The sequence below is a fragment of the Lepisosteus oculatus genome, unplaced genomic scaffold (genome assembly GCF_040954835.1).
Source record: "Lepisosteus oculatus isolate fLepOcu1 unplaced genomic scaffold, fLepOcu1.hap2 HAP2_SCAFFOLD_39, whole genome shotgun sequence".
NCBI classification, from domain to species: domain Eukaryota; kingdom Metazoa; phylum Chordata; class Actinopteri; order Semionotiformes; family Lepisosteidae; genus Lepisosteus; species Lepisosteus oculatus.
The window spans coordinates 1,169,735-1,183,534 of NW_027167923.1; the positions used below are offsets into that span (position 1 = coordinate 1,169,735).

The 13,800-nt window shown below is 49.1% G+C and overlaps 7 non-coding genes across 7 annotated transcripts; 3 read left to right on the forward strand and 4 right to left on the reverse strand.

Annotated features, from left to right (window-relative positions):
- Nucleotides 1-483: 483 nt before the first annotated feature.
- trnas-gga (transfer RNA serine (anticodon GGA)) lies at nucleotides 484-565 on the reverse strand. Its single transcript has one exon. It is a non-coding gene; the product is annotated as a tRNA-Ser (tRNA).
- A 3,117-nt stretch (nucleotides 566-3,682) lies between these two features.
- trnal-cag (transfer RNA leucine (anticodon CAG)) lies at nucleotides 3,683-3,765 on the forward strand. The gene has a single exon. It is a non-coding gene; the product is annotated as a tRNA-Leu (tRNA).
- Nucleotides 3,766-4,597: 832 nt separating this feature from the next.
- trnas-gga (transfer RNA serine (anticodon GGA)) lies at nucleotides 4,598-4,679 on the reverse strand. The gene has a single exon. It is a non-coding gene; the product is annotated as a tRNA-Ser (tRNA).
- Nucleotides 4,680-7,796: 3,117 nt separating this feature from the next.
- On the forward strand, nucleotides 7,797-7,879 carry trnal-cag (transfer RNA leucine (anticodon CAG)). Its single transcript has one exon. It is a non-coding gene; the product is annotated as a tRNA-Leu (tRNA).
- An 832-nt stretch (nucleotides 7,880-8,711) lies between these two features.
- trnas-gga (transfer RNA serine (anticodon GGA)) lies at nucleotides 8,712-8,793 on the reverse strand. The gene has a single exon. It is a non-coding gene; the product is annotated as a tRNA-Ser (tRNA).
- A 3,117-nt stretch (nucleotides 8,794-11,910) lies between these two features.
- Nucleotides 11,911-11,993, forward strand: trnal-cag (transfer RNA leucine (anticodon CAG)). Its single transcript has one exon. It is a non-coding gene; the product is annotated as a tRNA-Leu (tRNA).
- Nucleotides 11,994-12,825: 832 nt separating this feature from the next.
- trnas-gga (transfer RNA serine (anticodon GGA)) lies at nucleotides 12,826-12,907 on the reverse strand. The gene has a single exon. It is a non-coding gene; the product is annotated as a tRNA-Ser (tRNA).
- Between the last annotated feature and the right edge of the window lie 893 nt (nucleotides 12,908-13,800).

The window sequence follows — 13,800 nt, forward strand, 5'->3', positions numbered from 1 at the left end:
GGCTCGCCGTCAAGCAATCCATCCCTGGTCTCCCACGTGACAGGCGGGGATACGCACCACTATACTAACGAGGAGCGCTTGCTTGGCGCTTGAAGACACTTCCTCTTGCGGCTACTACTGTTTCCGGTTTCGTCTTTTCTTTTCATTCCTCCCAGAGGAGCGCATGAAAACGTTTCCATCTGCGCCATCCTCACCCCTCCAATGCTATGGTCCCTGCTCCTCCTGGTGCACTGCAAACACTCATTCAGCCGGTTCTTTCAGTTTGAATACTTAGGTCTTCAAAGGCTGGAAGTAGGGCGCAAGACATGCCAATGCCAAAAGCGTGGCAGTGTGCTTCCAGCTGTGAAATGTCACTGGTGGATGTTGAAGACATTACTTCCAAGGCAGCAGGTCCAAGCGATTTAGCGTTTGTACAAGAAGCAGGAAGAGAGAAACGGCACTCCGCCTTTTTCTGGGCAGGCCGAAGCGACAGGAGAAGGGCGCCGTAGTCGGCAGGATTCGAGCCGACGCGGGGAGACCCCAATGGCTTTCCAGCCCATCGCCTTAACCGCTCGGCCACGACTACAGGGAGCGCCGCCGCCGCCGGCTTGCAATCATTTAACACGGAGGGCGAGGCGGCGGCGGTAACCTTTTTCAATGTCGCTCTCCGCTTCCCCCCAAAAACAGCCAAATGACATGCTAGCACTCGGACACCCTTCAGAAGACTGAAGGGTGGCTTAAAGCTGGAAGGATTAGGTCTCCCCGTTCCGACGCGACAATCGAACTTCCTTAGGCAGAGAGAAAGCAACATCGAGGAGCGTCAACAAGACTTTAGAAGCTGCGACACACGCCACTTTCAGTCGCAGACACAGCAGTTTTAAAGGCAGGAATCGCCTTTGCGAACGCCATGAGAAACAGAACGCAAGCTCAGGTCCTGCGGTTTAACAAACAGCCTCGGCTTTCAAGCGACATTTCTTTTCTGGAGCGAATTCACTTTCAACTTCAAGAAATTCACACAACTTGCGAAATACGAAATACAAATCTGGCTCATCGCTGCACAAGAAATACCGCCGGCTGGCAAGAAAATGACAACGGTGTTTTTCCTTAACGAAAAACTTCCCATGGAGAAAAACAACGGCTGTGCGTCTCTGTCGGCTTGATTCAGTTTAATGCAAGTATTCATTCTCCTCCTGGAAAATACAGCTTGCGAAAGATGAAATACAATTCTTGGCTTTTCTGGGTGAGTGCAGAAGAAATCCTGCCGGCTGGCAGAAGAATTCCAGCCTTTTTTACTCTTTAACCACAAACTTGCGAATGATACAAAGCAAGCGGGGTGCGTTTCTGTGCAGCTGTTAACTGAACAGCTGCTGCTTCAAGCCCACCCAGGGCTCATTCCGATTTCAACATCATGCCCCCTGAAGGTAGACTGGATTTCTTTGCGAAGCATTCACCTTTTGGACGTTTCAGGAAAGGTGCGTGTCGATGCCAGACTTGAAAAGCTTTCCATACAAAGAAACAACATAGTGCTTTTGATTGATGGGAAACGGCAAGAGCGGTTTGAGCAGCTCCGGCCTCTCAACCGCTTTACAATGTGATCGGCACCTCGGTAGCCAGTTTAGAAGGCTGAAAAGGATGCTGGAAGCACAGCGACGTTCTAAAACCAGCGCTTGAAAAGCATCTGCATACATAAAATGTCCATTTCCCCAAAGCTGAATCTGCATCTTCAGAAGATTGTCAGCTATACGTTTTCGTTCTTTGTTTCCTTTTTTTACGACAAGCTTTCGAGAAATGAACTGTCTATTGTGATGAAGGCTGCGTTAGAAATTGTGCATCTAGTTCATTAGTTCAATGAAATCGGGAGGTGCACCTGTCTCAAGCGGATGGCTCTTTGCAGGCACACTACGGAAACCTGCGGGCGCAAGTTGGGAGAAGTGACTCTTGCACAGTGTTGAGCTTCGAGAAGAGGGCTCCGCTCAGGAAGATATTTCCACATGTTGAAGAGTCGCTTTTCGCCCTTTCTTTCCCACATTTTTCCAGTGCGGTTATTGATCGCGTTCAAAATGTTTTCCCAACGTACGTGTTACCTGCAAAATCACAGTGAAACTGTTATGCCGAAAAGATTCCTAATAGTTATTGTATTAGAATAGCTCTCCAATTTCTTAGCCTTCGTACACGCAATGTTTAAGGAAACGCTAGAGTAAATGAAACTGTAAATAGACAGGAGCTCTTCTTAGTTTTCATACAAGTTATGATGGCTGCAGCTCCTATCTGCGTCCGGGTGACCGGAGCCAAGGGATTATCTGCGGAACCTTTGATTTATCTCTCGGGCAAGGAGCTAGATACGCCCTTTTCATCTCGGTTTGATCACACCTGTGCATTAAAACGCAGTGCTCGGTACCATCGAGGTGTAAGAGGTTCAAGGATGAGCGGGAAACTTTGTTAATAAGGAGACGGGCACCGCCCAACGTGGGGCTCGAACCCACGACCCTGAGATTAAGAGTCTCATGCTCTACCGACTGAGCTAGCCGGGCGCCGGTGGAGCTGGTGGTTAACTTGTCCCTGTTGACGGCAATTTGACAAGGTATACTTCCTGGCTTTTCATCATGTGCTGACCGGATTCGAGAGTAGCACACCCTGTTCTTTGTTGATTACTGTACCTCCAGCAGCGCAAATGTCAGTAATCATTGAAATGTACGACCTACAATCTCCTCAGCATGCCCGCGTGGACTCCTCAGTGATCATCCTTCTACGTTCTGCTGTAGTTTTCATGCAAGTGAAAACCGTGCTCCAAATAACAGCGGCACAGTTGTATCCTGCGGTAAGCATTCTTCTAATTCCATCGTTTTGCTCCAGGTAAAAGGTAGCGCATCATAGTGTTGATATTCCAAGGTTTCAGAGTCCGTATTGGATGGCTTGGATGCAGACATCGCTCAGAGCTCCCAGTATGATTTTCCCGAGTTCAGTTTTGCAGTGTTTTAGTGCTTTACTACTTCCAGTGGGCCTTTGAATGCTCTGCTAAGTAGAGACGTGACATAATTACTAATGCGACCGAGTGTGCTGGCTGTTCCTGGTTCGTAATGATTAACGCGAGAAATCAATATAAACATAATTGCTTCGATTTCGAGGTTCAGTTGAAGCTTTCAAAGAAACTATCAAAGACCTCAGAACAACCGAAGACACATTTGGTCATCTCCGTATTGGTGAAGATTAAAGAGTCCCGCAAGTGTCAAGCTTGCACAAACACACACGAGAGAGAAACTCAGGACAGAATTTAAAGAAAGGGAGATGCAGACTATTTGAAGGCACTTTGCTAACCCAATGGCATGCTTATGAATCGTGCATAGGACACATGTAGCAGAGGATGGTTTCGATCCATCAACCTCTGGGTTATGGGCCCAGCACGCTTCCGCTGCGCCACTCTGCTGACGGCCGCTCTGCGTGTGGCGCACAACTGCTCTTTTTATTTCCTACATAAGTGATGAAAGAGTTGAAAGTTTCAACGACAAACGCAGACGTCACTTTGAGCGCTTGGTGTTGTAGCACAAATCATCACATGCTGCTCTACACTGGATTATAAAAGCCGACACATTTTCCAAACATTTTAATGCTGGAGTCACACTGTAGTATTAATAACAGTGCGATACTCGAGGAGCGTAGTGGGATCGCGGTGGCTCATCAGACCGCCCCGGGACAGGGGGCCCGCGTCAGGATGGCCGAGCGGTCTAAGGCGCTGCGTTCAGGTCGCAGTCTCCCCTGGAGGCGTGGGTTCGAATCCCACTCCTGACAAAAAGCTTGCTCAGTGCCGTCTCCAGTCGGGTGCAAATGGGTGAAGCAGCCTGCCGCGGGGAACGTGCGCCGATAGGCGTAGGTGTATCCCCTGCCTCTTCCGATTTAGCTCGTGCTCCATAGGATGGAAGCGGATGCTCTGGCTTTTTGACTCGAATATAACCTGATCACAACAGAAGGCCGTGCAGCCCAGTGCTGGTTTAAGAATGCCTCGTGTCTTCAGGCCCCTATTCCTTCAGGTTACCCCTTTGGAATAGTCGTCCGAAAAAGACGGGAAAGTTAAAGCATGTAAGCTCCCACACACTGCGTTAGCATTAGCGGTTGGAATCTGATGGGAGAAAAGCAACCTGGCTCGCCGTCAAGCAATCCATCCCTGGTCTCCCACGTGACAGGCGGGGATACGCACCACTATACTAACGAGGAGCGCTTGCTTGGCGCTTGAAGACACTTCCTCTTGCGGCTACTACTGTTTCCGGTTTCGTCTTTTCTTTTCATTCCTCCCAGAGGAGCGCATGAAAACGTTTCCATCTGCGCCATCCTCACCCCTCCAATGCTATGGTCCCTGCTCCTCCTGGTGCACTGCAAACACTCATTCAGCCGGTTCTTTCAGTTTGAATACTTAGGTCTTCAAAGGCTGGAAGTAGGGCGCAAGACATGCCAATGCCAAAAGCGTGGCAGTGTGCTTCCAGCTGTGAAATGTCACTGGTGGATGTTGAAGACATTACTTCCAAGGCAGCAGGTCCAAGCGATTTAGCGTTTGTACAAGAAGCAGGAAGAGAGAAACGGCACTCCGCCTTTTTCTGGGCAGGCCGAAGCGACAGGAGAAGGGCGCCGTAGTCGGCAGGATTCGAGCCGACGCGGGGAGACCCCAATGGCTTTCCAGCCCATCGCCTTAACCGCTCGGCCACGACTACAGGGAGCGCCGCCGCCGCCGGCTTGCAATCATTTAACACGGAGGGCGAGGCGGCGGCGGTAACCTTTTTCAATGTCGCTCTCCGCTTCCCCCCAAAAACAGCCAAATGACATGCTAGCACTCGGACACCCTTCAGAAGACTGAAGGGTGGCTTAAAGCTGGAAGGATTAGGTCTCCCCGTTCCGACGCGACAATCGAACTTCCTTAGGCAGAGAGAAAGCAACATCGAGGAGCGTCAACAAGACTTTAGAAGCTGCGACACACGCCACTTTCAGTCGCAGACACAGCAGTTTTAAAGGCAGGAATCGCCTTTGCGAACGCCATGAGAAACAGAACGCAAGCTCAGGTCCTGCGGTTTAACAAACAGCCTCGGCTTTCAAGCGACATTTCTTTTCTGGAGCGAATTCACTTTCAACTTCAAGAAATTCACACAACTTGCGAAATACGAAATACAAATCTGGCTCATCGCTGCACAAGAAATACCGCCGGCTGGCAAGAAAATGACAACGGTGTTTTTCCTTAACGAAAAACTTCCCATGGAGAAAAACAACGGCTGTGCGTCTCTGTCGGCTTGATTCAGTTTAATGCAAGTATTCATTCTCCTCCTGGAAAATACAGCTTGCGAAAGATGAAATACAATTCTTGGCTTTTCTGGGTGAGTGCAGAAGAAATCCTGCCGGCTGGCAGAAGAATTCCAGCCTTTTTTACTCTTTAACCACAAACTTGCGAATGATACAAAGCAAGCGGGGTGCGTTTCTGTGCAGCTGTTAACTGAACAGCTGCTGCTTCAAGCCCACCCAGGGCTCATTCCGATTTCAACATCATGCCCCCTGAAGGTAGACTGGATTTCTTTGCGAAGCATTCACCTTTTGGACGTTTCAGGAAAGGTGCGTGTCGATGCCAGACTTGAAAAGCTTTCCATACAAAGAAACAACATAGTGCTTTTGATTGATGGGAAACGGCAAGAGCGGTTTGAGCAGCTCCGGCCTCTCAACCGCTTTACAATGTGATCGGCACCTCGGTAGCCAGTTTAGAAGGCTGAAAAGGATGCTGGAAGCACAGCGACGTTCTAAAACCAGCGCTTGAAAAGCATCTGCATACATAAAATGTCCATTTCCCCAAAGCTGAATCTGCATCTTCAGAAGATTGTCAGCTATACGTTTTCGTTCTTTGTTTCCTTTTTTTACGACAAGCTTTCGAGAAATGAACTGTCTATTGTGATGAAGGCTGCGTTAGAAATTGTGCATCTAGTTCATTAGTTCAATGAAATCGGGAGGTGCACCTGTCTCAAGCGGATGGCTCTTTGCAGGCACACTACGGAAACCTGCGGGCGCAAGTTGGGAGAAGTGACTCTTGCACAGTGTTGAGCTTCGAGAAGAGGGCTCCGCTCAGGAAGATATTTCCACATGTTGAAGAGTCGCTTTTCGCCCTTTCTTTCCCACATTTTTCCAGTGCGGTTATTGATCGCGTTCAAAATGTTTTCCCAACGTACGTGTTACCTGCAAAATCACAGTGAAACTGTTATGCCGAAAAGATTCCTAATAGTTATTGTATTAGAATAGCTCTCCAATTTCTTAGCCTTCGTACACGCAATGTTTAAGGAAACGCTAGAGTAAATGAAACTGTAAATAGACAGGAGCTCTTCTTAGTTTTCATACAAGTTATGATGGCTGCAGCTCCTATCTGCGTCCGGGTGACCGGAGCCAAGGGATTATCTGCGGAACCTTTGATTTATCTCTCGGGCAAGGAGCTAGATACGCCCTTTTCATCTCGGTTTGATCACACCTGTGCATTAAAACGCAGTGCTCGGTACCATCGAGGTGTAAGAGGTTCAAGGATGAGCGGGAAACTTTGTTAATAAGGAGACGGGCACCGCCCAACGTGGGGCTCGAACCCACGACCCTGAGATTAAGAGTCTCATGCTCTACCGACTGAGCTAGCCGGGCGCCGGTGGAGCTGGTGGTTAACTTGTCCCTGTTGACGGCAATTTGACAAGGTATACTTCCTGGCTTTTCATCATGTGCTGACCGGATTCGAGAGTAGCACACCCTGTTCTTTGTTGATTACTGTACCTCCAGCAGCGCAAATGTCAGTAATCATTGAAATGTACGACCTACAATCTCCTCAGCATGCCCGCGTGGACTCCTCAGTGATCATCCTTCTACGTTCTGCTGTAGTTTTCATGCAAGTGAAAACCGTGCTCCAAATAACAGCGGCACAGTTGTATCCTGCGGTAAGCATTCTTCTAATTCCATCGTTTTGCTCCAGGTAAAAGGTAGCGCATCATAGTGTTGATATTCCAAGGTTTCAGAGTCCGTATTGGATGGCTTGGATGCAGACATCGCTCAGAGCTCCCAGTATGATTTTCCCGAGTTCAGTTTTGCAGTGTTTTAGTGCTTTACTACTTCCAGTGGGCCTTTGAATGCTCTGCTAAGTAGAGACGTGACATAATTACTAATGCGACCGAGTGTGCTGGCTGTTCCTGGTTCGTAATGATTAACGCGAGAAATCAATATAAACATAATTGCTTCGATTTCGAGGTTCAGTTGAAGCTTTCAAAGAAACTATCAAAGACCTCAGAACAACCGAAGACACATTTGGTCATCTCCGTATTGGTGAAGATTAAAGAGTCCCGCAAGTGTCAAGCTTGCACAAACACACACGAGAGAGAAACTCAGGACAGAATTTAAAGAAAGGGAGATGCAGACTATTTGAAGGCACTTTGCTAACCCAATGGCATGCTTATGAATCGTGCATAGGACACATGTAGCAGAGGATGGTTTCGATCCATCAACCTCTGGGTTATGGGCCCAGCACGCTTCCGCTGCGCCACTCTGCTGACGGCCGCTCTGCGTGTGGCGCACAACTGCTCTTTTTATTTCCTATATAAGTGATGAAAGAGTTGAAAGTTTCAACGACAAACGCAGACGTCACTTTGAGCGCTTGGTGTTGTAGCACAAATCATCACATGCTGCTCTACACTGGATTATAAAAGCCGACACATTTTCCAAACATTTTAATGCTGGAGTCACACTGTAGTATTAATAACAGTGCGATACTCGAGGAGCGTAGTGGGATCGCGGTGGCTCATCAGACCGCCCCGGGACAGGGGGCCCGCGTCAGGATGGCCGAGCGGTCTAAGGCGCTGCGTTCAGGTCGCAGTCTCCCCTGGAGGCGTGGGTTCGAATCCCACTCCTGACAAAAAGCTTGCTCAGTGCCGTCTCCAGTCGGGTGCAAATGGGTGAAGCAGCCTGCCGCGGGGAACGTGCGCCGATAGGCGTAGGTGTATCCCCTGCCTCTTCCGATTTAGCTCGTGCTCCATAGGATGGAAGCGGATGCTCTGGCTTTTTGACTCGAATATAACCTGATCACAACAGAAGGCCGTGCAGCCCAGTGCTGGTTTAAGAATGCCTCGTGTCTTCAGGCCCCTATTCCTTCAGGTTACCCCTTTGGAATAGTCGTCCGAAAAAGACGGGAAAGTTAAAGCATGTAAGCTCCCACACACTGCGTTAGCATTAGCGGTTGGAATCTGATGGGAGAAAAGCAACCTGGCTCGCCGTCAAGCAATCCATCCCTGGTCTCCCACGTGACAGGCGGGGATACGCACCACTATACTAACGAGGAGCGCTTGCTTGGCGCTTGAAGACACTTCCTCTTGCGGCTACTACTGTTTCCGGTTTCGTCTTTTCTTTTCATTCCTCCCAGAGGAGCGCATGAAAACGTTTCCATCTGCGCCATCCTCACCCCTCCAATGCTATGGTCCCTGCTCCTCCTGGTGCACTGCAAACACTCATTCAGCCGGTTCTTTCAGTTTGAATACTTAGGTCTTCAAAGGCTGGAAGTAGGGCGCAAGACATGCCAATGCCAAAAGCGTGGCAGTGTGCTTCCAGCTGTGAAATGTCACTGGTGGATGTTGAAGACATTACTTCCAAGGCAGCAGGTCCAAGCGATTTAGCGTTTGTACAAGAAGCAGGAAGAGAGAAACGGCACTCCGCCTTTTTCTGGGCAGGCCGAAGCGACAGGAGAAGGGCGCCGTAGTCGGCAGGATTCGAGCCGACGCGGGGAGACCCCAATGGCTTTCCAGCCCATCGCCTTAACCGCTCGGCCACGACTACAGGGAGCGCCGCCGCCGCCGGCTTGCAATCATTTAACACGGAGGGCGAGGCGGCGGCGGGAACCTTTTTCAATGTCGCTCTCCGCTTCCCCCCAAAAACAGCCAAATGACATGCTAGCACTCGGACACCCTTCAGAAGACTGAAGGGTGGCTTAAAGCTGGAAGGATTAGGTCTCCCCGTTCCGACGCGACAATCGAACTTCCTTAGGCAGAGAGAAAGCAACATCGAGGAGCGTCAACAAGACTTTAGAAGCTGCGACACACGCCACTTTCAGTCGCAGACACAGCAGTTTTAAAGGCAGGAATCGCCTTTGCGAACGCCATGAGAAACAGAACGCAAGCTCAGGTCCTGCGGTTTAACAAACAGCCTCGGCTTTCAAGCGACATTTCTTTTCTGGAGCGAATTCACTTTCAACTTCAAGAAATTCACACAACTTGCGAAATACGAAATACAAATCTGGCTCATCGCTGCACAAGAAATACCGCCGGCTGGCAAGAAAATGACAACGGTGTTTTTCCTTAACGAAAAACTTCCCATGGAGAAAAACAACGGCTGTGCGTCTCTGTCGGCTTGATTCAGTTTAATGCAAGTATTCATTCTCCTCCTGGAAAATACAGCTTGCGAAAGATGAAATACAATTCTTGGCTTTTCTGGGTGAGTGCAGAAGAAATCCTGCCGGCTGGCAGAAGAATTCCAGCCTTTTTTACTCTTTAACCACAAACTTGCGAATGATACAAAGCAAGCGGGGTGCGTTTCTGTGCAGCTGTTAACTGAACAGCTGCTGCTTCAAGCCCACCCAGGGCTCATTCCGATTTCAACATCATGCCCCCTGAAGGTAGACTGGATTTCTTTGCGAAGCATTCACCTTTTGGACGTTTCAGGAAAGGTGCGTGTCGATGCCAGACTTGAAAAGCTTTCCATACAAAGAAACAACATAGTGCTTTTGATTGATGGGAAACGGCAAGAGCGGTTTGAGCAGCTCCGGCCTCTCAACCGCTTTACAATGTGATCGGCACCTCGGTAGCCAGTTTAGAAGGCTGAAAAGGATGCTGGAAGCACAGCGACGTTCTAAAACCAGCGCTTGAAAAGCATCTGCATACATAAAATGTCCATTTCCCCAAAGCTGAATCTGCATCTTCAGAAGATTGTCAGCTATACGTTTTCGTTCTTTGTTTCCTTTTTTTACGACAAGCTTTCGAGAAATGAACTGTCTATTGTGATGAAGGCTGCGTTAGAAATTGTGCATCTAGTTCATTAGTTCAATGAAATCGGGAGGTGCACCTGTCTCAAGCGGATGGCTCTTTGCAGGCACACTACGGAAACCTGCGGGCGCAAGTTGGGAGAAGTGACTCTTGCACAGTGTTGAGCTTCGAGAAGAGGGCTCCGCTCAGGAAGATATTTCCACATGTTGAAGAGTCGCTTTTCGCCCTTTCTTTCCCACATTTTTCCAGTGCGGTTATTGATCGCGTTCAAAATGTTTTCCCAACGTACGTGTTACCTGCAAAATCACAGTGAAACTGTTATGCCGAAAAGATTCCTAATAGTTATTGTATTAGAATAGCTCTCCAATTTCTTAGCCTTCGTACACGCAATGTTTAAGGAAACGCTAGAGTAAATGAAACTGTAAATAGACAGGAGCTCTTCTTAGTTTTCATACAAGTTATGATGGCTGCAGCTCCTATCTGCGTCCGGGTGACCGGAGCCAAGGGATTATCTGCGGAACCTTTGATTTATCTCTCGGGCAAGGAGCTAGATACGCCCTTTTCATCTCGGTTTGATCACACCTGTGCATTAAAACGCAGTGCTCGGTACCATCGAGGTGTAAGAGGTTCAAGGATGAGCGGGAAACTTTGTTAATAAGGAGACGGGCACCGCCCAACGTGGGGCTCGAACCCACGACCCTGAGATTAAGAGTCTCATGCTCTACCGACTGAGCTAGCCGGGCGCCGGTGGAGCTGGTGGTTAACTTGTCCCTGTTGACGGCAATTTGACAAGGTATACTTCCTGGCTTTTCATCATGTGCTGACCGGATTCGAGAGTAGCACACCCTGTTCTTTGTTGATTACTGTACCTCCAGCAGCGCAAATGTCAGTAATCATTGAAATGTACGACCTACAATCTCCTCAGCATGCCCGCGTGGACTCCTCAGTGATCATCCTTCTACGTTCTGCTGTAGTTTTCATGCAAGTGAAAACCGTGCTCCAAATAACAGCGGCACAGTTGTATCCTGCGGTAAGCATTCTTCTAATTCCATCGTTTTGCTCCAGGTAAAAGGTAGCGCATCATAGTGTTGATATTCCAAGGTTTCAGAGTCCGTATTGGATGGCTTGGATGCAGACATCGCTCAGAGCTCCCAGTATGATTTTCCCGAGTTCAGTTTTGCAGTGTTTTAGTGCTTTACTACTTCCAGTGGGCCTTTGAATGCTCTGCTAAGTAGAGACGTGACATAATTACTAATGCGACCGAGTGTGCTGGCTGTTCCTGGTTCGTAATGATTAACGCGAGAAATCAATATAAACATAATTGCTTCGATTTCGAGGTTCAGTTGAAGCTTTCAAAGAAACTATCAAAGACCTCAGAACAACCGAAGACACATTTGGTCATCTCCGTATTGGTGAAGATTAAAGAGTCCCGCAAGTGTCAAGCTTGCACAAACACACACGAGAGAGAAACTCAGGACAGAATTTAAAGAAAGGGAGATGCAGACTATTTGAAGGCACTTTGCTAACCCAATGGCATGCTTATGAATCGTGCATAGGACACATGTAGCAGAGGATGGTTTCGATCCATCAACCTCTGGGTTATGGGCCCAGCACGCTTCCGCTGCGCCACTCTGCTGACGGCCGCTCTGCGTGTGGCGCACAACTGCTCTTTTTATTTCCTATATAAGTGATGAAAGAGTTGAAAGTTTCAACGACAAACGCAGACGTCACTTTGAGCGCTTGGTGTTGTAGCACAAATCATCACATGCTGCTCTACACTGGATTATAAAAGCCGACACATTTTCCAAACATTTTAATGCTGGAGTCACACTGTAGTATTAATAACAGTGCGATACTCGAGGAGCGTAGTGGGATCGCGGTGGCTCATCAGACCGCCCCGGGACAGGGGGCCCGCGTCAGGATGGCCGAGCGGTCTAAGGCGCTGCGTTCAGGTCGCAGTCTCCCCTGGAGGCGTGGGTTCGAATCCCACTCCTGACAAAAAGCTTGCTCAGTGCCGTCTCCAGTCGGGTGCAAATGGGTGAAGCAGCCTGCCGCGGGGAACGTGCGCCGATAGGCGTAGGTGTATCCCCTGCCTCTTCCGATTTAGCTCGTGCTCCATAGGATGGAAGCGGATGCTCTGGCTTTTTGACTCGAATATAACCTGATCACAACAGAAGGCCGTGCAGCCCAGTGCTGGTTTAAGAATGCCTCGTGTCTTCAGGCCCCTATTCCTTCAGGTTACCCCTTTGGAATAGTCGTCCGAAAAAGACGGGAAAGTTAAAGCATGTAAGCTCCCACACACTGCGTTAGCATTAGCGGTTGGAATCTGATGGGAGAAAAGCAACCTGGCTCGCCGTCAAGCAATCCATCCCTGGTCTCCCACGTGACAGGCGGGGATACGCACCACTATACTAACGAGGAGCGCTTGCTTGGCGCTTGAAGACACTTCCTCTTGCGGCTACTACTGTTTCCGGTTTCGTCTTTTCTTTTCATTCCTCCCAGAGGAGCGCATGAAAACGTTTCCATCTGCGCCATCCTCACCCCTCCAATGCTATGGTCCCTGCTCCTCCTGGTGCACTGCAAACACTCATTCAGCCGGTTCTTTCAGTTTGAATACTTAGGTCTTCAAAGGCTGGAAGTAGGGCGCAAGACATGCCAATGCCAAAAGCGTGGCAGTGTGCTTCCAGCTGTGAAATGTCACTGGTGGATGTTGAAGACATTACTTCCAAGGCAGCAGGTCCAAGCGATTTAGCGTTTGTACAAGAAGCAGGAAGAGAGAAACGGCACTCCGCCTTTTTCTGGGCAGGCCGAAGCGACAGGAGAAGGGCGCCGTAGTCGGCAGGATTCGAGCCGACGCGGGGAGACCCCAATGGCTTTCCAGCCCATCGCCTTAACCGCTCGGCCACGACTACAGGGAGCGCCGCCGCCGCCGGCTTGCAATCATTTAACACGGAGGGCGAGGCGGCGGCGGGAACCTTTTTCAATGTCGCTCTCCGCTTCCCCCCAAAAACAGCCAAATGACATGCTAGCACTCGGACACCCTTCAGAAGACTGAAGGGTGGCTTAAAGCTGGAAGGATTAGGTCTCCCCGTTCCGACGCGACAATCGAACTTCCTTAGGCAGAGAGAAAGCAACATCGAGGAGCGTCAACAAGACTTTAGAAGCTGCGACACACGCCACTTTCAGTCGCAGACACAGCAGTTTTAAAGGCAGGAATCGCCTTTGCGAACGCCATGAGAAACAGAACGCAAGCTCAGGTCCTGCGGTTTAACAAACAGCCTCGGCTTTCAAGCGACATTTCTTTTCTGGAGCGAATTCACTTTCAACTTCAAGAAATTCACACAACTTGCGAAATACGAAATACAAATCTGGCTCATCGCTGCACAAGAAATACCGCCGGCTGGCAAGAAAATGACAACGGTGTTTTTCCTTAACGAAAAACTTCCCATGGAGAAAAACAACGGCTGTGCGTCTCTGTCGGCTTGATTCAGTTTAATGCAAGTATTCATTCTCCTCCTGGAAAATACAGCTTGCGAAAGATGAAATACAATTCTTGGCTTTTCTGGGTGAGTGCAGAAGAAATCCTGCCGGCTGGCAGAAGAATTCCAGCCTTTTTTACTCTTTAACCACAAACTTGCGAATGATACAAAGCAAGCGGGGTGCGTTTCTGTGCAGCTGTTAACTGAACAGCTGCTGCTTCAAGCCCACCCAGGGCTCATTCCGATTTCAACATCATGCCCCCTGAAGGTAGACTGGATTTCTTTGCGAAGCATTCACCTTTTGGACGTTTCAGGAAAGGTGCGTG